Raw genomic sequence first — 26,812 nt, forward strand, 5'->3', positions numbered from 1 at the left:
GTATTTTCTGGAAAAAAAATCACATATCATGTATACTCATCAGTTCATCCATCAAATACAAACAAATGTATGACAACATCCATTTTCATTGAGTTGGACCCCTGTGTGTTTACGGTGATCGTACCCAAAATGGCACACTTTTTGATAATAATTTTTCCGTTTTAATTCACTTTGGAAATTTGCTATAATTATTCCCTGATCATCATGAAATATTTTAATGGTGATATTTCTACATGACCATAGCTAGGAGGAATTTTGTACAGCCATAAACTTGAGAAAATACCTGAAGTCAAGTGTTACGGTAAATATTGCCCCGTGCAATGACTCTAGTTTTCCTCTTTTCGCTTAAAAGTCTATTATAAAAAGTGGGAACTAAAAATGGTATATTATATGTCTAGAACACAAATTTAATGAATTTAGTTGTCAGTTATTTGGTAGTTTCATAGTTCAGAGCTGTTTTATCCTCAGTAAATGTCGATTTTCTAGTACATACATGTATGGAAATTTTCATTTGCGATAATGTGCGCATGCGAAATGAAAGAAAGGTGCGCTCGAATAGCACTTAAAAATCCAAGAGTTACTTCCCTTATGCCATTTATATGTTGCTTAAAAAGGCAAAATATGCATGGATATTGTCGTAAAAATCATGTAAGAAAAGCAATTGATAACCATAAAGATGAAATTTTACCTGCGTATTGACTACATTAATTTTGACGTAAATCATTCTAAAAATAAATATTGAGAAAAGTTTTCAATGGCAATAATTGTTGTTTTTTGTATTGTAGTTTCAATATAAGTCAAATTATATTTGAAATATCCCGATATTTCTCTATGCTCACAGTTTTTACCTGGGTGTGCCAATTTAGGTACCCGCACCTGGTTGATATCAGGTGCGTTCCAGACATGTATCCAAGGATGCTATTTATGGACACACGTGCAGGAAGAATTCCAAACATAGACCAACAGAAAGATGATAGGCTCTATTTGTAAGATTGGTACAAAAAATGGAATTATTTTACAATCTGACAAATAGATGCATAAAAATAAGAAAAATGTGTGCCAATCTGGGTTACATGACGTTACCTACATGTATTTAAAAGCGCGCGCCCAAGCAACTGTGCGATCTGCGATACAGTTTATCGCACACCGCGCATTTTGGAACTATGGGTTCAATATTACAAAATCTTGCCTTATCGTAACTAAATCGCCTTAAACTTAGCAAATAGATTATCGTAAGTAGGCATTATAATGTACAAAGGGAAGCAACTCTGATAATAATTCCAGCACCCCATCTGGAACTCCACTAGTTTTGCAGAAAATCTTAAGGTGATCCGATTTTTTTGCACATTTGCAAAACATAGTTGCGTACAGCGCCATTTTTGCAAAACATAATTGAGTGGCCTACTAGCCTACACTGAGACGTTCTTTCTAATTTGCCTTTCTCAAGATCCGAAATTATATTGGAAAAGGATAGCTCCATTTTTGGTTAGTATTTTATGGATTCATAGTACTAGTATAGTAGGCTAGTATTCCCCACATCTGTGGGTTACCTGTGGCCCCGATTAACATGGCATCGCGCCATGCTCTTTTTAGGCCTCTACCTGACTCCATGCCCCGATAACCTGACGTTCTGCCCAGGCCTGTTGCCCCCTTTTCTTGACGCTTCCATACACTGTAGTACACGTTTACTAAATTACTGTTAGCAGGTTTACATAGTGATACGGTCAACTTCTAGCATGTTCGCTGTGGCGGACCAGTAATTATAAGTCCGGGGTCACTGCTCTCGCCCGTACGGCTAACAATATTTGGTTCCATCACAGGAGTTTTTCTTTATCTGGGAAAATATTTACATGAAATTGGGAAAATACAGCAAAATTTCTCTAGAGGAAGGGGCATTTATTCGACCCCAAATGTACCTAAAAAAATCACTGACTGGTATGTTTCATAATCATTGACATGCATGTATGTTGCTTCTCCCCGCTACTCTACAACATTCCTTATAGTAAGACTTATACATGTGTCGGTATGGTATTTTACTGCTAATTTGTGATGATGGAAATTCATCTCAATCAATTTGAGTGACTGTATATGCGTTTTTGTTAATTCCGGAATTATGGGTCCAAATTGTTCGATTATTAGTCAGTCAACTGTACTTCCCTTCAGTTTGTAACTGTTACCTTGTCAAAGCATCGATCATTATTTCATCACAAATAGATTGTGTAAAAAGAGTATTTGGTTTTAGGTACATAATGGTAAGTTGAAAATGTTCCAATTTTTATACTTAAGTTAAAGTTTTACTATCATCTAAATCATTCTGAAATGTGTTTCAGTATATACATGCATGCTTGTTCACGAGCTACGGCACCCAATCGCCTAGCCAAATTATCACGTAGCTTCTGTGGCACACACTATACTGGTATCAATGCATAAAATATCTAAAATACGAAATCGCAATAAACATACCCGGACTACTATACCTTTCGGCCGGGTACGAAATGGACCCCATGTGTGCTTGTGGAGCAGTGCCTCATACGTTCACTCAATTTTCTATACTTTGTTGTAGGTTTCCAATTATTTTAATTGTATACATGCATAAATGATATCTTTGTTTTGTCCAAAAGAAACATAACAACCATTCTGAATATCTACTTTACCACTCATAAGATGTCAAATTCATAATTTGTAGGCTTGCCATATAATTTTTTTCTTCGAAAAGGCCATATAATATTTATACATGTATGTGAAAAAAATAATGTCTTGCTGTGAATTTGATATTTTAAATGTAGGTAAGTGATATAAAACAAGTAAAATAAAATGCTTGCAGACATTTTTTTAATGGTTTGCATAATCATTACTTCGCTCACCTAATTTGCATAGGATTCTAACATCATTCTTATGTGAAGCTCATGTGCTTCTCATGAGCTTTGGTTAGCTTTTTCTGTACAGGATGTATTGTAATTCCAACAACATTACTGTGTATTGAACGGAAGGAAATATTCCGCCGTTCAACTGCATTGCGATTAACCGTTTCACTCGAGTTCGAATCCCATGTGGAGCAGTTGCCAAGTACCGACTGCTTTGCTGATTGGTGGCTTTTCTGTGGGTACTCTGGCTTTCCTTCACCAACATATCTGACAGTGACATGTCCTTAAAAGGCCCTAGCTGGCTTTTGATAGGATGTTAAATAATAATACCAAATCAATAATAAATATGGACCCTTGATTCAAAATGGCCACAAAACACTTTTTATGGTCAAGAATTAATAAGGTTGACGTATTGTCCAAGTATGATCTTGCCATTGACTATATTCGAGGAAGGTGAGACTAAGGTATTGCTTTTCTGTTAGCGGAAACTTGATCAAGTACTCTTTAAATTTGCATCTGAACAGAAAGCATGAACAGAGGTTTAGAAAAAATATTTACGTTACTGGGTACTGGCCGCTCGTCCGTGGTTTTTCTCTGGGTACTCTGGCTTTCCTCCACCAACAAACTTTGCATGTCCTTACATGACCCTGGCTGTTTATGCTCATTAGAACGTTAAAATAATAAAACCCAAACCTATATTTTAGGGCTATTCACTGAATTCTTGTGGATTTTGAAAATTAATGTCAAACAGTACACTGAAACTTGTTCAAGATACACTTTTTATGCTTATAGACAAAAATTGAGAAGACTATTTTACCTGTTTGTGTAAAAATTGTGCATAGTTACTATAGCTAGTCACGGGGAATAACCACACTACTTATCAAAAAATTAATAATTATGTACACCAAGACAAAACCTGTTCTAGCCAATATTATATGACTTTGATAATAAAAAAACAAAACATATCATCTACTGTACTTATTGAATATTTAAATACACCCTACAGTATTTCGTATAGTTTTATGTATTTATAGACAAACTTCTGTTGTAAGTAGTAGTATTCTAAGAAAATGAAATGCCTATTTACAAAAAAAAATTCAACAAATTTTGAATTTTGAAAGATTGACGTGGATGTTTGTATCTTAATTTAATGTTTCAGAGTTTTTGACATTACTTACGGTAATATCCACATTCAGAGTTTGAGCAAGACTCACTTTCTTGGTAAGATTTCTTCTGTCATTGTATAATATTGAACCAATTACTAAATTAAATGATAATATGCTTGCTTAATTGATTGTTATAATTAATATTCAATTCACATCATAAGATTACATTCTATCTCAAAGGAACTCAAGTTTTGTGTTATTCATATCGCTCAGAGCCTTCTTGACTGCAGGGTACTAGTTTATAAGATATTGATACATTGTTTCAAGATGTTTGTTTATTGGTATACCGTATTGCTGACAGAATTCAATGACAAGCTGATCTATATACCATGTACAATTAATGTAATACAGATTCATATCCTTCATGGTAACAGATGAGGAAGTAAAAGGGCTGAAAAAGTTGAATGGTTGCTGACTTATAAGTCAACACATTACATTGAGATTGAATAGTTTGAACTGTGTTTGCATTTTTCAGTAAACCATCATGATTTAATTATCTTTATAACACGTCATACCTTTTTGTTTCTTATTTCAGGTTTGTTGGTAAGCATTTAGGTCTGATGGAGAAATTATGGTTTGTATTACTGGTAATGTTTGATCAATATTCAATTTTAATTGAAAATTGATTGCTTTAAAGATTATGAAAGGTAACAGCCTTGGTTGAATGAGAAAATTTCAGATGCCTTAATTGACCCAATAAGCGCCCCATCTCTATAAGTGCCTCTCCGACTTTTTTAAGGCTCCAATTTCACTTACTTTGAATTAAATTCATACTCAAAATATAAAATTTTTGTTGGTTTCCTTACTGATTTCTTTTGCAGATTGATTAATGGCTTATTTCTTAGAATAATTTTTATGAAAGTCTTGTCAATTTGCTTCATTATTTTAAAGTCCTAATATCCATAACTGTCTTAATTATTTTGTGATTTAGAAGAATGTTGGGGGAAAAAATCTTGTTGTAAATCATGCAGAGACATGACTAAATCGAAGTCAAGACAAGTGATAATAATTCAGAAGCTTAATTTCAACTAGTACATCTACAAATACTAACAATATCGGGGTAAAATCTAACTTGACCTTTAATTTGTTGATAGTTACATATATAGTGTGGCTTTAAGCACCCTGGATGCTTATTGGGTCGAATATGGTATTTGTTACAAGTATTTTTAGCCAATCATCATCAAATTACCTTTCGTCTGTGGTTTGTCTGTCTGTAAACACATTATTGTAAGTATATCACTTATCACTATCTGAAGGGTTCTCTCAAATTTCATGCATAATGGATTTTTGACAGTTACATGGCCATGCTGGTAGATATAGATGTACAAACAACAGTTACACAGACATGTCGGTAGATATAAATGTACAAACAACAGTTACACAGACATGTCTGTGGATATAGATGTACAAACAACAGTTACATAGACATGTCTGTACAGACAGATGTACAAACAACAGTTACACAGACATGTCTTTAAATATAGATGTACAAACAACAGTTACATAGACATGTCTGTACAGACAGATGTACAAACAACAGTTACACAGACATGTCTGTACAGACAGATGTAGAAACAACAGTTACACAAACATAATATAAAACAAGTAAAATAAAATGCTTGCAGACAAACTTCTGTTGTAAGTAGTAGTATTCTAAGAAAATGAAATGCCTTTTTACAATAAAAAAGTTCAACAAATTTTGAATTTTGAAAGATTGACGTGGATGTTTGTATCTTAATTTAATGTTTCAGAGTTTTTGACATTACTTACCGGTAATATCCACATTCAGAGTTTGAGCAAGACTCACTTTCTTGGTAAGATTTCTTCTGTCATTGTATAATATTGAACCAATTACTAAATTAAATGATAATATGCTTGCTTAATTGATTGTTATAATTAATATTCAATTCACATCATAAGATTACATTCTATCTCAAAGGAACTCAAGTTTTGTGTTATTCATATCGCTCAGAGCCTTCTTGACTGCAGGGTACTAGTTTATAAGATATTGATACATTGTTTCAAGATGTTTGTTTATTGGTATACCGTATTGCTCACAGAATTCAATGACAAGCTGATCTATATACCATGTACAATTAATGTAATACAGATTCATATCCTTCATGGTAACAGATGAGGAAGTAAAAGGGCTGAAAAAGTTGAATGGTTGCTGACTTATAAGTCAACACATTACATTGAGATTGAATAGTTTGAACTGTGTTTGCATTTTTCAGTAAACCATCATGATTTAATTATCTTTATAACATGTCATACCTTTTTGTTTCTTATTTCAGGTTTGTTGGTAAGCATTTAGGTCTGATGGAGAAATTATGGTTTGTATTACTGGTAATGTTTGATCAATATTCAATTTTAATTGAAAATTGATTGCTTTAAAGATTATGAAAGGTAACAGCCTTGGTTGAATGAGAAAATTTCAGATGCCTTAATTGACCCAATAAGCGCCCCATCTCTATAAGTGCCTCTCCGACTCTTTTAAGGCCCCAATTTCACTTACATGTACTTTGAATTAAATTCATACTCAAAATATAAAATTTTTGTTGGTTTCCTTACTGATTTCTTTTGCAGATTGATTAATGGCTTATTTCTTAGAATAACTTTTATGAAAGTCTTGTCCATTTGCTTCATTATTTTAAAGTCCTAATATCCATATCTGTCTTAATTTTTAGCTCACCTGGCCCGAAGGGCCGGTGAGCTTATGCCATGGCGCGGCGTCCGTCGTCCGTCGTCCGTCGTCCGTCCGTCCGTCTGTCTGTCCGTCAACATTTCCTTTAAATCGCTACTAGTCATAGAGTTCTGCATGGATTGTGACCAAATTTGGCCACAAACATCCTTGGGGGAAGGGGAACAGAACTTGTATAAATTTTGGCTCTGAGCCCCTGGGGGCAGGAGGGGCGGGGCCCAATAGGGGAAATAAAGGTAAATCCTATAAATCGCTACTAGTCATAGAGTTCTGCATGGATTGTAACCAAATTTGGCCACAAGCATCCTTGGGGGAAGGGGAACAGAACTTGTATAAATTTTGGCTCTGAGCCCCCGGGGGCAGGAGGGGCGGGGCCCAATAGGGGAAATAAAGGTAAATCCTATAAATCGCTACTTGTCCTAGAGTTCTGCATGGATTGTGAACAAATTTGGCCACAAACATCCTTAGGAGAAGTGGAACAGAACTTGTATAAATTTTGGCTCTGACCCCCTGGGGGCAGGAGGGGCGGGGCCCAATATAGGAAATAAAGGTAAATCCTATAAATCGCTACTAGTCATAGAGTTCTTCATGGATTGTAACCAAATTTGGCCACAAACATTCTTTTGGGAAGGGGAACAGAACTTGTATAAAATTTGGCTCTGATCCCCCGGGGGCAGGAGGGGCGGGGCCCAATAGGGGAAATAAAGGTAAATCCTATAAATCGCTACTAGTCATAGAGTTCTGCATGGATTGTAACCAAATTTGGCCACAAGCATCCTTGGGGAAGGGAAACAGAACTTGTATAAATTTTGGCTCTGAGCCCCGGGGGGCAGGAGGGGCGGGGCCCAATAGGGGAAATAAAGGTAAATCCTATAAATCGCTACTTGTCCTAGAGTTCTGCATGGATTGTGACCAAATTTGGCCACAAACATTCTTTGGGGAAGGGGAACAGAACTTGTATAAATTTTGGCTCTGACCCCCCGGGGGCAGGAGGGGCGGGGCCCAATAGGGGAAATAAAGGTAAATCCTATAAATCGCTACTTGTCCTAGAGTTCTGCATGGATCGTGACCAAATTTGGCCACAAACATCCTTGGGAGAAGGGGAACAGAACTTGTATAAATTTTGGCTCTGACCCCCTGGGGGCAGGAGGGGCGGGGCCCAATAGGGGAAATAAAGGTAAATCCTATAAATCGCTACTAGTCATAGAATTCTGCATGGATTGTAACCAAATTTAGCCACAAACATTCTTTGGGGAAGGGGAACAGAACTTGTATACATTTTGGCTCTGACCCCCCAGGGGCAGGAGGGGCGGGGCCCAATAGGGGAAATAAAGGTAAATCCTATAAATCGCTACTTGTCCTAGAGTTCTGCATGGATTGTGACCAAATTTGGCCACAAACATCCTTGGGAGAAGGGGAACAGAACTTGTATAAATTTTGGCTCTGACCCCCCGGGGGCAGGAGGGGCGGGGCCCAATATGGGAAATAAAGGTAAATCCTATAAATCGCTGCTTGTCCTAGAGTTCTTCATGGATTGTGACCAAATTTGGCCACAAACATCCTTTGGAGAAGGGGAACAGAACTTGTATAAATTTTGGCTCTGACCCCCCGGGGGCAGGAGGGGCGGGGCCCAATAGGGGAAATAAAGGTAAATCCTATAAATCGCTACTAGTCATAGAATTCTGCATGGATTGTAACCAAATTTAGCCACAAACATTCTTTGGGGAAGGGGAACAGAACTTGTATAAATTTTGGCTCTGAACCCCAGGGGCAGGAGGGGCGGGCCCAATAGGGGAAATAAAGGTAAATCCTATAAATCCCTACTTGTCCTAGAGTTCTGCATGGATTGTGACCAAATTTGGCCACAAACATCCTTGGGAGAAGGGGAACAGAACTTGTATAAATTTTGGCTCTGACCCCCTGGGGGCAGGAGGGGCGGGGCCCAATAGGGGAAATAAAGGTAAATCCTATAAATCGCTACTAGTCATAGAGTTCTGCATGGATTGTAACCAAATTTGGCCACAAGCATCCTTGGGGGAAGGGGAACAGAGCTTATATAAATTTTGGCTCTGACCCCCAGGGGGCAGGAATGGTGGGGCCCAATAGGGGAATTAGAGGTAAATATTCAAATTTCTTCAGAAAATAAACAATGAACCTGTATCCAGAATATTACTTGGCATTACAAACCAGGTGAGCGATACAGGCCCTCTGGGCCTCTTGTTTTGTGATTTAGAAGAATGTTGGGGGAAAAAATCTTGTTGTAAATCATGCAGAGACATGACTAAATCGAAGTCAAGACAAGCGATAATAATTCAGAAACTTAATTTCAACCAGTACATCTACAAATACTAACAATATCGGGGTAAAATCTAACTTGACCTTTAATTTGTTGATAGTTACATATATAGTGTGGCTTTAAGCGCCCTGGATGCTTATTGGGTCGAATATGGTATTTGTTACAAGTATTTTTAGCCAATCATCATCAAATTACTTTTCGTCTGTGGTTTGTCTGTCTGTAAACACATTATTGTAAGTATATCACTTATCACTATCTGAAGGGTTCTCTCAAATTTCATGCATAATGGATTTTTGACAGTTACATGGCCATGCTGGTAGATATAGATGTACAAACAACAGTTACACAGACATGTCGGTAGATATAAATGTACAAACAACAGTTACACAGACATGTCTGTGGATATAGATGTACAAACAACAGTTACATAGACATGTCTGTACAGACAGATGTACAAACAACAGTTACACAGAAATGTCTGTACAGACAGATGTATAAACAACAGTTACACAGACATGTCTGTACATACAGATGTACAAACAACAGTTACATAGACATGTCTGTACAGACAGATGTACAAACAACAGTTACACAGACATGTCTGTGGATATAGATGTATAAACAACAGTTACACAGACATGTCTGTACAGACAGATGTATAAACAACAGTTACACAGACATGTCTGTACAGACAGATGTACAAACAACAGTTACATACACATGTCTGTGGATATAGATGTACAAACAACAGTTACACAGACATGTCTGTACAGACAGATGTACAAACAACAGTTACATAGACATGTCTGTACAGACAGATGTACAAACAACAGTTACATACACATGTCTGTAGATATAGATGTACAAAACAACAGTTACATAGACATGTCTGTACAGACAGATGTACAAACAGCAGTTACATAGACATGGATGTACAAACAACAGTTACATAGACATGTCTGTGGATATAGATTTACAAAACAACAGTTACACAGACATGTCTGTACAGACAGATGTACAAACAACAGTTACATAGACATGTCTGTACAGACAGATGTACAAACAACAGTTACATAGACATGTCTGTAGATATAGATGTACAAACAACAGTTACATAGACATGTCTGTGGATATAGATATACAAACAACAGTTACATAGACATGTCTGTAGATATGGATGTACAAACAACAGTTAGTTCACTACCATGTTGATAGTGACAGATGTACAAACAGCATTCTGAATGTAATGCAAAGCTTGCATGCAGGAATGACATATAAATGTATTTATAATACATAATGCAACGCAGTAGAATTAGATTCCAGAAAAAATTGAAGCTGAAATATAATTGAATGCTTTTTGTAATTCTCAATGTTTATAGCAATTATTAATGTACAAAATATTATTAATATTGTATTTTCAGAGATGCCACGAAAGAGCAAGCGCTCACTGGCTGCCATAGCTAGGAACAGAGTGAGACACCAGGGTGGTGATCCACCAGCAGATAGCCAGGAGTCAGTGCCTGCAGGCCTAGGAGAGCCTTCCCCCACCCTTGGGGGTAAATCTTCGTGTGACCAATCAGTAGGTGACCACGGGTTGTCACCTACAGGCCTAGGAGAGCCTTCCCCTCTCGCTGCGGGAAAACCTCTGAATGCCTTGAGGTTAGATCATCCTCAAGGAAGTCTGTATATCCAGAAGGATATCTCACCGCAGTCTGACTCGCCACCCGTGCGTTTGTACAGCACCGACTGTACCTTCACCATTAACCTTCGGTGTCGCAGGACAGACGCAGCCAACTAACTCAGTGCAGAGGGACGTTGGTAGAACTAAAAAAGATCAAGAAACAATATACGAACTATATACTGAAATACAAACTAAACCATATACTGAGTCACCCAACAAGTCATGTGATGAGCCACAGACCAAGCCATGTAATGAACCACTGAGTGAACCATTTGCTGAAGGACGCAGTAAACCATGTGCTGAACAACGCAGTGAACCATGTGCTGAACAACGCAACAAACCAGGTAATGAGTTATATAATAAACAAAACAGTGTAGCATGTAAGATATGTAACGAACCTGATAGTGTAACAAGTACCGATTTAGTTCATAACAAACCAGGTAATGAAATGCACATCAAGCTAAATGAGCCACAAAGTAGACCATTTATTGAATCTAATAAACAAACCCATTGTAACAAACCAAATGAGAAAAATCTTTGTAACAATCCAAATGACAATGAACAAAATCGTTGCAACAAGCCAGATGAGCAAACGCGATGTAAAAACCAAAGTAACAAAACAAATGAGCGAACTGAAAGCAACCTTACAGACATGATACACAATAAGAAATCAAAACCGGAAAAACACATGATCTTTGTAGAAGTAGAAAATGACCAAAAACCAAATGATCAGAAAAAAAGTAAGGATAAGATCAAAGTAGAAAAGAAAACGCCACTCTTATCAAGTGAAATGAAAATTAAAATAGAACATAGAATGAGTCAGCTTGAAAATGTAAGCAGTGTGAATTCATTAAGTTTTACTACTGTAAAGAACTTGGCAAAAATGACAAAGGGAAGTAAAAGTGTTAAACAGAGAAAACTAAAGAGAAATAAGGAAACTTCTGAATCAGATGTGGTATACAAAGGGGAAACAGGGCCAGTGGTTTATACGTTTAATGTATTAACTGAAAGTACACAGAAAAAGTTGGCAAATACCCTGGGTATAAATGACAGCATTACCAAACCAAGAGAATCCACAAATGCTAGGCCACTTGGAAAACCACTACAAACACAGTGTATTGAAGGAGATGGTAACTGCTTTTTCCGTGCTCTATCATTCAGTGTATTTGGTGATGAATGTAACCACAGAAAAATGCGATGTGCAATAGTGAACCATATGCTTAAGAACTCGAACAAGTATGTAAGCCATTTAAGATCAGGATACAAATCCGTAAGTGAGTGGGTAGAAAAGAAGCAAATGTTCAAAGCTGGAAAATGGGCAACAGAAATAGAGATTTTAGCTGCTGCTGATTTGCTCTCTACTGATATCTATATATATGAGGACAATATGGCTTCATGGCACAAATTTTCTGCTACTCAAGTAGACAAAAATGCTTCAGTGGAAGAGGAAGCTATCTACCTCCTACATCAATTCCAAGCACATTATGACGTAGTAGTTTCAGTTGGTGATGTACAAGAAAATGTAGTAACATTTGCTGGAAGTAACAGAGCAAATTATGGAGATACTTACATAGAAAGTGAACATGCTGAAATTTGCACACAAGATACACATGTAGTTCGTAAAGCTTTTGAAGACATTTCACTGAAGTGTTCAAGAAAAAGTTCTATTATATCTGAAAGTGAGAATAATACAAAAGATGATAGACCTGCTGTTGCAAAAGAAGGAAATAGGAATGTAAAAACATGTAGAGATAATGCAACGAAGGTTACCTTAAACTGTAATGAAAATTCAGAGACAGATATAGAGATCAACAAGAAAGATTTGACAACAATATTAACAACACATGACAGCAATGACCATATAACTTCTGCAGAAGTAAATGTTAGAGATCAAAAACATGATAATGCACCAGGAACACTACAAAACATTGACAAGTACAATTGTTCAATTATTAAACATGAGGAACATGAGGAAAGAGAAACTCTGATGCCATTGAACCGTTTTGTAAAAGGAAGTTATCATCAAGGTCATTCACATTTCATGGAAAATGCAGGTAAACAGTGTGTACTGAATAGCTTATCAGCTGTTTTATATAGCCAGAAAAGAGACATGAATTTATGGACATCATCAGATTTAGACCATGTACTTGAAATTGGCAATGAAATGTATGGCCATCTCAGGAACAGCTCAACCATGATGAATGATTACATAGCTATTAGTGAAGTGCCAAGATTGATTGAATGCTATGGTAAAATGTTTGATCTAAAATTTCAACATTCAATATCAGGAACACTGGGTAATACAAACATTGACAATGACATTTTTCAATTTCACACATTATATGCAGCATTACAAATGGCTCTGGATCAAAGAGAAAGTCACGCAGCCTTTGTAACCTTTAAAGGTAATACATTTATTGTTGTGAAACAAAATACTCGATTTTTTGTGTTTGATTCCCATTCCAGAAATGCAAATGGTATACAAATACCCAATGGAACTAGTATTTTGTTAAATTTTTACAGTATAGATGATGTATATACACATTGCCTTAATTTAGCAACATCAATGCATTACATGCCACAAGATCAATTTGAAGTGACCGCAGTTTTTGTGTCTGTTCAAAGAGAATTAGTGTTACCCAACCTGACAAGTACAAATAACTTAAATGACAATGTAGATAACCTGCTTACAGATGCAGAGAATCATATACCAGCTTGTGAAATTCATGATTTTGTGACATGCGATATAGATATGAAAGGACTTGAAATCAATAAACAGAAGTTTGAGATTGGAAGACAGTCTCTAATGAGAAGGAAGGCAAAATCATATAGTAGAAGAAATCAGCTTCAGAAAGAGCAAATGAGGAAAAAACGGATAAAAAAATCTATGTTAATGGATTATTCAACAGAAAATGAACAAGAAACAGACATTGTAAACACTGAAAACTTTGTTACTTCTAAAAGAGCAGCAGCAGATAAAGAAAGGTACCACATGAATGAAAATCGTAAAACAAAATTGAAAAGAACATCATGCTTAAAATACAAAGCAAATGCATCTCACAGAGAATCTGTAAAAGAAGCAAGCAAGAAAAAGTACATTTTGAATGTTGACTATGCAGAAATTAAGAAAGAGACTGCAAAGACACGGTACCATGGTGATACCATTTATAGAGAAAGTGTAAATGATGCATTAAAAATGAAATACAAGCTAGATGAGGTCCATAGAGAAAAAGTGAAGGTACAGTCAAGGCAAGTGTCAAAGAGAAAATATGATATTGAGGAAATCAGGGAATCAAAGATACAAGCTTCAAAAAGTAAATACAGATGTGATGAAAAATACCAGCGAAATTTGCAGCTGGCATCAAAAAGAAGGTATGAACTGAATGAGAAACACAGAGAAAATGTGAAGCAAGTATCAAAAATAAAGTATGAACTAAATGAGAAACACAGAGAAAACAGGAAACAGACATCAAAATTAAAGTATGAACTTAATGAGAAACACAGAGAAAATGTGAAACAGGCATCAAAAAGAAAGTATGAACAAAATGAGAAACACAGAGAAAACGTAAAACAGGCATCAAAAATAAAGTATGAACTTATTGAGAAACACAGAGAAAATGTGAAGCAGGCATCAAAAAGAAAGTATGAACTTAATGAGAAACACAGAGAAAATGTGAAGCAGGCATCAAAAAGAAAGTATGAACAAAATGGTGAATTTAGAGCAAATAAGAAGGAAGTGTTAAAGAACAGATATCAAAAGGATAATGAGTACAGAGAATCTAAAAGGAAAGCTTCAAGAATGAAATATGAAAATGATGAGGAATACCATGAAAAAGTTAAAAAGAGAGTTATAACTTCAAGGAAATCAAAAGATGAACAGAAACATGATATGGAATATGTAAGTGCACAGTTTCTAGAAGAGATAAGTGAATACCCAGATCATGTATGTTCTGTTTGTTTGAAGTTGTTGTTCCGCAAACAAGTTGTGAGTTGTAATAAAGAGACATACAGAGAAAAAGGAAAAGAGATATATGATCTTGCTGAACTATGCATTTCTGATGAGTATTTAAGTCCCTGTCCTGAGACAGACACACATAACTGCACAAGTAGATGTAAACAATGGATCTGTTACACATGTCACAGAAAACTCCTTGCAGGTAAAGTACCATCAGAGGCTGGAGTTAACAACCTTAAATTAAAAACTATTCCAGAGGAACTGAAATGTTTAAATGCAGTTGAAAGACATTTGATCTCTGTTGTTATTCCATTCATGAAAATGATACCACTGCCAAAAGGAGGTCAGTTTGGAGTTCATGGACCTGTTGTATGTGTTCCAACAAACGTAAATCAATCCATCACTGTCTTACCAAGGACTGAAAATGAAAACCAGTTGATACGTGTGAAATTAAAGAGGAAATTATCATACAAAGGACACTATAAGTATGAATTTGTAAATACAGCTCGACTTAAAACAGCAATACAATTTTTGAAGGAAACAAATAAGTGGTATAAGGATGTAGAAATTGATGAGTCATGGGAAAATCCAATTGAAGAAAATTGTCATTGTGTAGCAGGGAACATTGTTTCTATTCAAGATGAAAACAGCATTAAACTTCCAATCGATAACAATAATGACCCGACAGAGGAAAGTGATGAGGATAATGATGACAAATTACATGCCATGCCATTAGATACCTGTCTACAACCAGCAGACATAGCTCAGGAAATTTTAGATCAGTATTTTGATCAAGTATTTTCAGTTGCACCATGTGAGAAAAACAACCCAATCAGTCTTTTAATGGAAAAGGGCATAGAAGCAAAGGCATTTCCCGTACTATTTCCAGATGGTGAGAATGTGTTCAGTGATGAACGTGACACAGTGATAACATTATGTAGATATTTACACAATAGGCTGATGAATGTTGACAACAGATTTGCACAAGACACAAATTTCCTATTTTTTGCTCAGTACTTATCTGAACTACAGCAAGTGATATCGAGTGTGTCAATAGCTTTAAGAAAAGGTGAGACAATTGGAAAAGGTGGTCAAAGTATAACTGCAAGTATGCTACAAGATCAAGAGCATGTTAAAGATATCCTGAAAAAAAGATGATGGCTACAAATTTCTTAGACCTATTAGAGGCACTCCTCCATACTGGCAAGCTACACAGAAAGATCTTTTTGCTATGTTGAGACAACTCGGGCTTCCAACGTGGTTTTGTTCATTTTCTTCAGCTGAAATGAGATGGACTGAGATTATTGAAGCTATTCTCAAGCAACAAAATGACAACCGGGAAGTTCATGATTTGGACTGGAAATCAAAAAATGACATTTTAAAGAGCAATCCTGTCACTGTTGCTAGAATGTTTGACCATAGGTTCCATACATTTCTGAAAGAGGTAATTATGTCAAATGCACAGCCTATAGGTAAAATCAAAGACTACTTCTACAGAGTTGAGTTTCAACAAAGGGGATCACCACACACACATTGCTTATTCTGGGTAGAAGATGCTCCAAAACTAGACAAAGATGATGACAGGGATATAATTGAGTTTATAGATAAGTATATTACTTGTGAAATGCCACCAGATTGTAAATCTGAAATGTATGACATAGTATCTAGTGTGCAACAGCACAGTAAGAACCATTCAAAATCTTGTAGAAAAGGTGATAAAGAGTGCAGATTCAATTTTCCGAGACCACCATCAGAGAGATCATTTATTTCACGTCCCAGAAATGAAACCACAGATGATAATGTGTCGGAGTTTGAGAACGGGTGTACCATGAATAAAGAAGAAGCTAAGGCAATCTTAGATAGTGTTTGGAGAGAAATGTCTAATGACAACAATAAATCAACAACTCAAGAAATATTTGAAGAGTTTGGGAATAACACAGGATATTTTTGAAAATGCATGCAATGCCCTAACCAAAAAAACAGGTGTAACATTGAAAAGAAACCCTGATAGTGTTTGGATTAATCAGTACAATCCCCATCTACTGCGTTGTTGGGATGCAAACATGGACATACAGTATGTAACAGATGCATATGCTTGTGTGGTTTACATTGTTTCCTATATATCAAAAGCAGAAAGAGAAATAAGTCAAGTTCTAGAGCATGCTCAAACAGAGGCCAGAGATGGAAATACAGATGCTGAACAAGCAATGAAAAAGCTGGGAAGTGCATATCTCCACTACAGGGAAGTCAGTGCTCAAGAGGCAACATATAGAGTGTGTAATCTGAGGCTAAAAGAAAGTTCTAGAAAGGTACAGTTTATTCCTGTGGGGGGACAATCCTATTAGAATGAGTTTACCATTGTCAGTTATACGTCAGAAATCCAATGTTGATGAGAGTAATATCTGGATGACAAGTTTAATAGACAGGTACAAGGCTAGACCAAAAAGTGAGGAATTTGAGGAAAATGTGTTTAGCAACATTTTGTTCAGAATACAGAGTACTGGCATCTAGTGAGGCGTCTAGAGCAAAACATCAAACTAATGTGTATGCATTGCAAAATGATTTAGGTTTTCATAATGAAAAGAACACGTACAGATGCAGCTGTGGTACGATACCCAAGATTTTCCATGACTCGAGCCCCTGAAAAGTATTATCAAAGCGTGTTGCAGCTCTTTTTACCATATCGGACTGACATTCAATTGAAACCAAATATGTTTGAAAGCTATGAAGAATTCTATCAGAGAGGCTGTGTCAAATATAAGACTCAAACAGTGTTGAAAGAAGTGATGGAAATTGTTGAAAATAATCGTTTTGATATATGAAAAAGATATGGAAATCTTAGATGATGCTCAACAAATATTTGAGGAGTGTGGATTGCAAGAAGATGCATGGGCACAGATCTGTCCTGAAACAGAATGTGAACGAATTGAATGCCAACAACAAATGCTACAAATTGATGAGCCTAATGAGGATCTTGGTGGAATTCCAGATTTATTAACAAATGAAAAAAAACAGCAATATAGAATTTGTTCCAACAGTGATATCAAAACGAAGAAGGCCTTGCATTATTACGATCGATGAATGAGAAACAAAGTGAGGTATTTTACAAGATAAGGAAATGGTCCTTTAGACAAAAATCCATGGTCAGAAATCCAGATGCATTCCAACTTTTTGTAACTGGTGGTGCTGGTTACAAGGAAAGTCACATTTGATAAAAACAGTGTTTTTTGAATTGACAAGACTTTTTGCTCCAACATTGTCTAATCCTGAGGATACTTCAGTACTACTTGTTGCTCCAACTGGTGTCGCAGCTATTCAATATAGGTGGCTCTACTATTCCATAATGCATTATCAATACCTGTAGATGCACCACTGACATACCGAACCTCTAGGTGATGAGAAGATCAATTCTTTGCGCACAAAACTTGGTCAGTTACAGCTACTTATTATTGACGAAATATCAAATGGTTGACAGAAATTACTGTCCTATATACATGGAAGACTGAGAACAAATTACACCAGACAGGTGACCACTCCCTGAAACGTTTACTTCTGTAGAGACTTTTACCAACTTCCTCCTTTAAAGGAAATGAAATCTGTTATATTTATGAATGATACATTTTTCTATAGTACAGTTAGATGAAATCATGCGCCAGAAAGAAGACAAGCAGTTTTGCCGATACACTTAACCGTGATGCAGATTAAAACTTAAGAAGGAAAAGTTAACTCCACAAGACAATGGTTTGCTGTCTGGTAGGAGAAAACTGGTGAGCTGAGTGATGCTTTTAACAATATATTTCCTTGCAATAATCAAGTTGATGAGCACAATTTGGAGGCATTTACACTCTAAGTGTGAAAACCCTGTATGTATTGAAGCTGAGAATTGGTCAAAAAGATGAGAGAAGTGGGAAAAATGGACTAAAGAAGTCTTCAGTTTCTGAGAATAAAAGATCATATTCATCTTCAGCCAAATTCATTATGGCTTGCAATAGGAGCACGTTGTCATGTCTTTACCACAAATAAATGGGATGTAACAGATGGATTTAGTTAAATGGTGCATTTTGGTATAGGTAACAAATCTTGTTGACTGATAATTCCAGATAACATTTTCTCAACAAATAAGACCCCACGTAGAAGTATGTTTTGTGACAATAAAAAGAATTTGGGATTAAAACAGGGAATGAAATTTGGACGAAATGACGCCATTAGAATGGTGTTAAAACGTTATGAAGAATATGGTGTGGCGAAATAATAAGATACCAATCAGAAGGACAATTTCCCACTTAAACTTGCATGGGCTCAATGACCACAGTTCACAAAGTACAAGGTCTTACAACAGAAAGTGCTGTAGTTTCACGGGAAATGGTGTTTTTGCACCAGGACTAAGCATAATGTGGGCAATTAATGTCGTTATTACATCTTTGAAATGGATCTGACAGTAGTTGGTTTTAATGAAAATAAGCAATTGTCTGTAACCCAAAAATTAAAGAGGATCGCGATGGAAAACATGCCTTGATTTTCCTATGTACACTCTGCCAGCACCGGAAACCAAGATTGTTACTACTATTATGTTTATCACAATACTGAGGGATATTATAGTCACATGTTTCAGAGATTATAAATGGTCAAACAGGGACAAATACAAACTGCAGATTATTTGATGTTTCACTAGAAAACATGGTTACAAGTATTCACTGGTAATGATATCAATGTGGAGAATCTTCTCACTAGTTACATAGTCATATCCAGACCAAGAATCCTACATATGTGGACACATGATCTACACAGTCTAACAACATGTGAGTGGAGTAGCTGTATTTTACCAGGCACAATGGAAAACAATGGAACATATAGATATTGATAGTAAGAAAAAACCTTAGTTGTATGTAGCATTTTGATGTGAAAGGATTGAACTGTAGTTACTATATATCGTCCTCAGTCATACAGAATCCACAGAATTTAAGAAAACACTTCTTCAGTTGTTAAAAAAAGTAAATCAACATAGTAGGGGGTCTATGGTATTGGGTGATTTTAACCAGAACATTTTACTTACTTCATCTTCATTGAAAAATACAATGGAAGAGAAAGGTTACAGGCAATATGTTACAGAAGCAACAACTGAATGTGGAACTTCTTATTGACCATGTTTATGTAAAGGGTGTTGATATTGGAAATGTTGAGGTGATACCATGTTACTATAGTTTTCATGAAATGGTAAAAGTAAGTTTTTACTGATGTCTGTCTAAAAACTTAAATTTTCATTTTGCATTTTATGAGAGATGGAGAGAAAGAGTTACAAAATATGTTAAAATATCTTGGTAGGCAAGTCAAGATTTTGCTGACAGTGTATTACATTTTGAATTACGTGGAAACTGTCTATGAATTCTATTATAAGCTTGTTTACTAAGACAATTGTAGTTTACTAAGACAATTGTAGTTATACTTTCTTATAATTAGCATTGTTGATTACATTCAGATGTGAACAGGTTATTGGTTATATTGATAAACAAAGATATTTAATCAGACTATTGGATTATCCAAGCCATATATATACATAGGGGAATTACTCTATGGAGATCATGTCACCTGTATGACATGACTATAATAGGTAAGTGAATTTAGTTTCTTTCCCTTACAACTTTCCTCTTCATGTTTCTCAAAAAACACAAACCTTCATTGCCTTTGGGTATAAGACAGAGCTAAATTAAATAACATAAAAGAATCTTTATTTGCAGCATACAAAAGTGATAGGTATCCTTGTCAATGGATAAAATTGATGTTCCATCTACATCAGTATGTAATACTATAAAGAATCGCATTAATTAGTAACACTCTGCTTTTCCAGACCAGCCACAGTCAGATGTGCTTGACTTCCACCTGAGTTCGTGTGTGCTGATGGTCCTGTATTTGGTGCATGGTGGTCTTAACAAGCTTATGTTTGTGGTGCTGACCTGAATGTGATGATCTGTGACATAATCACCAACATGGTTGTGAAAAGGTATTCAAAGTTATGCTCTCTAAAAGACGGTATTATGTTTATGGTCAAGATGTTGCAGAAAATCTATCAGTTTTAAGTACTTATATACTGTAATGGTTAGGCAACATATACTGCTAATTTTTTAACAAACATATAAAATATATGAACATGTTATTTCAGCATTGACATATTTTTTACAAACAACTGACTGTTCTGGAAAATGACACTAGAGAATGATAATACCGGATATTTTTTGCATTTCGAGTTTTTAGATATTTTTTTTGAAAGGTAAATATTGTTGATAAGTATTTATCCCAAATGTTTGAAAGTATTTGTGAATATTAGCTAAGACGTCCATTGAAACTTATCTTGTAGTAACAACAAAGTATTGTAGACCCATTGTTTGCTGTCTCAGCTTGTACGAAATAATGGTCACAGAGAGGTAGACCAATTAGAGCGTCAACTTAGTAGTTGTTGTAGAAATATTTTGTAGCTGTAATTCACAACATCTGAAATCGAAATTCTACTAAGTAAAATTGGAAAGCTATCATCGTATTATCTGTTAGGCAATGGAAACATTATGCAGCAATTATCAGTCTGATAATCATAGAAAAATCTGTTTGTGAAGTTATTTAGTTCTTCATTTGAGTAACAACTTTTATTTGTTTAATGATTCTATTTTCATTTTTATGGCCTTTTGCTTAATTTCAGGATAATGATACTCAGGTGACTTGTGAAGTAGAGGGTAATAGAAGTGTACAACAGTATTCCAGCTCCTGCATGTTGAGTTGGCAATTCCATTCAACTCACTGGTTTTGTAATTCTGAATGTCTTATTGATGTTGAGTGCCAGGAATTCAAAATCGCTTTTCGTCCGTGGTCTGTGGTCCGTCTTTTCACTGTACCGTCCGTGAACCAATTGCTTGTTTTCGCTATTTCTTCTAGTAAAGTACCTGTAAGGTAATTCATTCTCAAATTTTCATCTGTTAGGGTGCCCTAGGGCCTCTAGGTTATGCATATTGCGTTTTTGGGGACCCCTAGGGCTCTAGTTATGCCCCACCCCCAAAAAATTTTTTTTCTTTTTAAAATTTGCGTTTTGGGACAAATCGCTCAACAAGATGGCCGCCAGGCATAGATCAATCTTTTGTGGGCGCCAAGATCCCACTGGGATCTCTTGTTAAGTATAATTAAACGTTATGCCAAATATAGCAATTGATATTAAATTGTATGATGTATTGAAACCTTATAAAACCTTAATATTTTAGGGTTGTTTAATGAGAATGTAATTTCCAGAGTTCAGTGATAATCTGAAAAAACAACTGAGAGTTGGAGTTATTTTCGAGTCATGAGCATAGTTGGTGTAAGTAGTTAAGTTTGTTCAAATAAGTGACCTTGACCAACCACTGCTTAATCAAGGTTAAGCCTAAGGGTGTTCCTGACAATATTTAACATGTCTAAGAGGTGTAGGTTCAAAAAGGAAATAAATTCAGGTATTTGTTCTTACTGTCACTTTCTTTTACAGTTCATTGTTGGGTTGTCTTTGGAAAGAAAACTTTGTCATGGGTGTGGCCTGGATTATATTGATACAGTAAGTCTGCACCAACAGTGCCATCAAAGCCGTACAATAAAAATTTATACATAATGTACATGTAATCATGAATCCATTCATTTTAGTTAAGAAATAATGTCATTAAAATGTGGTCTTATATACAAGACCTTCACTTTTAAGTGTATAACCTTTAAAATGTTTCATGGTTTCATGTAAAGGTAATTATGTTACGGGGGTATATATATTTTTTTTTAGCGTGGTTGTCCAACACTTTATTTAGATAGTAAAAGAATTGGCAGTGACAGATGGAATGACAAAGACACTGAAGACTGTATACAGCTACTTTAAATGAGGACTGATGCATCCATACAGCAAGAGCAATATTGATGCAATTTAATAGAAAATAATATGTAAATTATGAAGTGATGTAAACTTGTATGCACCATTTGATTTGCATGGTAGGAACAAAGTCATTACAAGTTTTTTATATGCTGTCAAAAATTAATAAGACATGATATTCTTATGTATGTTTGTAAACTTTTTCTTTTCTGGAGACGATCTCCTGAGAAAAAGTTTATATTCAACTTATAATTACTGGACTTGTGACCCTTTTGTTACCTTTTGCTTTTTGCTTCAGTTGAGGTCATTTAAAAAAATTAAATAAGTACTGTCATTGTAGGACTACACTTGAAACACATTTTAAATCTCTTCTCGACCAAGTGTTGTCTTTTTTTCGGGTTGATCTGAAATCCAAGATGGCCACTACAGACGTAAGCCCATCTTAAAAACACATTTTGAACTTCTTCTCAAGTTCTACCAGTGTTATTTGGTTGAAATTATCCTGATATGGACTCGACAAAGTGTTGTTACATTTTGAGTTTATCCCAAATCAAAGATGGCTACCATAACACAATTTCTAATTGATTTCCTGTATGACTATTTGCCAAGGTTGTCAGATGATGGTTAAACCCCTTGGGCCTCTTGTTAATTTTCATTCCTATGTAGAATTCATGATTTATCCAGTTTTATATCAAAACGATGTTAAGGTGATACATTTGGTTTGCAAAGAATCTCTTTTGGTTTCATGTAAAAATTTACATTTCACCTGTCTAACTTCAGTACATAGTGTATATCCAATATGTCATCTTTATTGTATCTCTATTCTTGTTTCACACCAGCTTACATGATTTCCCTTACCTCCCTTACCAGACATTTTTAGCTGGTAAGGTATTTTCATAACTTGGGCTGCATGATTATCTTGAAGCAGCTTTAAAAACAACCCAGAATGCAAGATGTTAATTTTTTTAAGTGCAATTAGAAAATGGATTATTCAAATTTGCCCTTAGCCTGTGGACCATTGTCTTAACGTCAGTTTAGCAATCGTTGCTATACCACTACTTTTGATGTGCATTTCAGGACTTTCGACTCGTGAGAAAACAACATGGTGGTCCTTAAATATGAACACAGAAAGTTAATAGCTATTTTTCGGTATAAATTAAAGACATTTTGAAATGTAGATTTGCAAATATATATATCACATAATAAAGGTTAAGAACAGTAAAAAATAAATCACAAGTTATCTCACAATATTAAAGTCGATTATTACCTTTCCTAATCAGTGGTCTTTAGGAAAATTATATTTGATTAATCATCGATTAAAATCAAGAATTGGTCCAACACAGTCGACAGTCATGTGTGGTTTCCCATTTTTACTGTACATGTTTCAATGAAAAAACGAAAAGAGAAAAGCAGGTATTGAAATATCCATCCTTTGTTTGACATTTTAAGTTTATTTCTGTTTTATTACAGGTACAATGTAAATTATTCATAGCAGTTATTAAATACTGATTATGTTATTGAGGTATGTACATTGTTATATAGATTTGTTTGGTGTATATTGTATATTGAGATACTGGAAGTTTTTATTTGTGTTTATAAAACAATATTTGCCAGCTCAAATATGTTACTGAATGTAATGCGAATCGGTGCTCTATAGCTATAGACAATTCACATAATTAACATTACCATACTTCGTTATTGGATTGCCAATATATATAATACAGATATGTTTTACACACTTGCAAACCTGTCAAATGTGGTAACCATGTATTTTAATGAGCAATAAGGTGCTCTAGTAAGCAAACACAACTTACTGTAGGAGTTTTAATTAAAGGGGGGGGACCCAGTCAGGATCAAGTTATTCATTAATGTCTGTCCGCCAACATGGGCTAAGAACTTCCGTTGCTAGATACATTGAGAAAAACACTTTGCTATTTAATTACAAAGGGCCTTGCCCATTACAATGACATCTATAGGTGTACCTCTTGAAAACCATTCACAATTCATAATTTCACCTGTTCATTGAGTTTATATTCCTTGTGTTACCAATCAAAAAGGTGGTCTTTACATATTACTGCTATTACTATAAGGCAGGCTCTGATGGGTGGGAAATGCATAAGCAGGTCGTGTAAAATACACAGACTGTGTATAGAATACACAGGACTGTGTATAGAATACACAGTTCCATCTAGGTCTACTCTCTTAACTCTGTGTATTCACACAATCTATGCACATTGGGTGACCTACTCTGTTATAACTTAACATAATCTCTGTTAATGATATAAAACAAATTGGACTTACTATCTATAAAGAGTATACCTGGAAAGTTATAAAGTAAAACTTAATCAGAGTTTCTTTTTGTGTACAATAAAAATATTTTTTTAAATAATTGTTGAAAACAGATCTGTGGATAAGGGCAATAGGCTGCCATCATGTGTGCATGGTTTTACCTACACAAGTGTACAACACACAAAGAGTCAAGAGTATAGGACAAAGACTCATTTTAATGAATATAAGACTTTTGCTTTCTTTATTTTGAAAATATTTTATCTTATATTGAATTTTAATTTAAGAAGAATGTCAAACAAAACATATATGTATTTTCTGTGATCAGTGTTAAAATGTAAAAAAAAATCTTTAAATAGTTTAATTCAAAGTCGGCCACAAGACATAAAAATGATGATTAATAATAATAATGGTTTATAATATTTTGATTTGGTAATTCAATTGATTTTATTCCAATTTTTCCGTTTCTGCTGCGTTGACAACTTGTATTTGCAGTATTTTTTCAAGAGTACTTTGAGTATATCTTTGACAAGGGGAGATAATTCATTAATAAAATACTTTTAGATGTTTATTTCTGTGAATTTTTTGTCATTGTAAAAATATGTGTTTTCTTCATACATATAGGAACTATATGTAAGCATGGCTGAAGATGTGTTTTAGTATTGATTAGTTTGTCATGAATATGTAATAAAACATATATAATGTAAATTTCTTTGGTTTTGCTTTTAAATGAAAATGAACAAAAGTGTTACTAAGGTGAATGTTCGTGGTTCCAGGGGTTACTAACATTGTTGTTATATCCACGCCTGGAACTTTTTATAGCAAAACTGAAGGGTCTGTGTGCGACCACAGATATGGATTTTGTTTTATTCTTTGACATACATGTACATACAAATAAATTATTACCAAGGCTCTGTCCTGTCTGTAATCTTCAGAGGAAGTCACTTTGCAATTGTCATTTTTTTATTCTGAACTGCCTTTAGTTTTTTTGCTATGAAATATTTCAAGTGTGGATATAAAGACAGGTACATGTAAAGTAAAAAAAATAATAACATGTAAGAGTATCGAGAATATGGGTTTATACTATGCATAAACTTAAAGAACAAGCTCAATGTGTATAGATACTGATGAAACGCTTCTAAATATATACATTTGTAGACCTATTTGCAAAGCACAATCAAACTTGTTAAATTTGATGTAATATTGTGGAGATTCCGATTATAATTATTACATTGTTGAACCTATAGTGTAAAAAAAAGATTAAAGACTAGAATTAAATTCGGTTAAAGATTTTAATTAGGATTTACTCTATGCTTAGACTTCACACACACCCTATTTAGAGAATATATATTGTATCAACACCACTAAGAAAACGGGCTTGTAGAAACGTGACCAACAGACGATCGTTTTAATTTGTTTTATTAACGTTTTCTCTTCTCTCAGGACTATAATTAACCAATAAAAGCAAAGGGGGGGGGGGGGGGCAACTCTTTCACATTCAATCTTCAAACTATCGGAAATTCCATAAATTACGGTAAAATGTACGGAAAATGATCGACCCGCCGGTCGCGATCATTATTTCACTATGATGATCAAATTGCAAAGAATTTTGATAACTTAATTTAACCTGAATAGTAGCAAACGTTAACACGGTCCTCTATGGGAATTGGTTCTGTGTACTCAAAACGGCCGGTATTTTCCCAAAATAGCACCGGTTGTGTTCTAAACATCCGATGTCACAGGTGACAGCTCTGCCACACACATAAAAGGTTTTAACCTGTCAGTTATGGGTTTGTGCATTGCCTTTTTTGTTTATTTGTTTGCTTGATTAAAATGTTACGTCCTATTAAAAGCTACATGTAGTGGTCACGCAAGGACGGCCTCCCATGTATGCGGTGTAGCTACACATTGTACGTGTATTTACGCAAACATGTGTGTCACATTTGTTCATATGTACATGTACATGTAGAACTTAAAACATCTCGAAAAATATTCAAGT

General features: G+C 35.2%; 1 long non-coding RNA gene across 1 annotated transcript; it reads left to right on the forward strand.

Moving 5' to 3' along the window:
- Positions 1-1,413: 1,413 nt before the first annotated feature.
- LOC138311679 (uncharacterized) lies at positions 1,414-20,652 on the forward strand. Its single transcript, XR_011206719.1, has 5 exons — positions 1,414-2,252; positions 4,024-4,085; positions 4,566-5,844; positions 6,325-11,052; positions 20,509-20,652. It is a non-coding gene; the product is annotated as an uncharacterized lncRNA (long non-coding RNA).
- The last annotated feature ends 6,160 nt before the right edge of the window (positions 20,653-26,812 follow it).

The sequence above is a fragment of the Argopecten irradians genome, unplaced genomic scaffold (genome assembly GCF_041381155.1).
Source record: "Argopecten irradians isolate NY unplaced genomic scaffold, Ai_NY scaffold_0083, whole genome shotgun sequence".
Taxonomy (NCBI): Eukaryota; Metazoa; Mollusca; class Bivalvia; order Pectinida; family Pectinidae; genus Argopecten; species Argopecten irradians.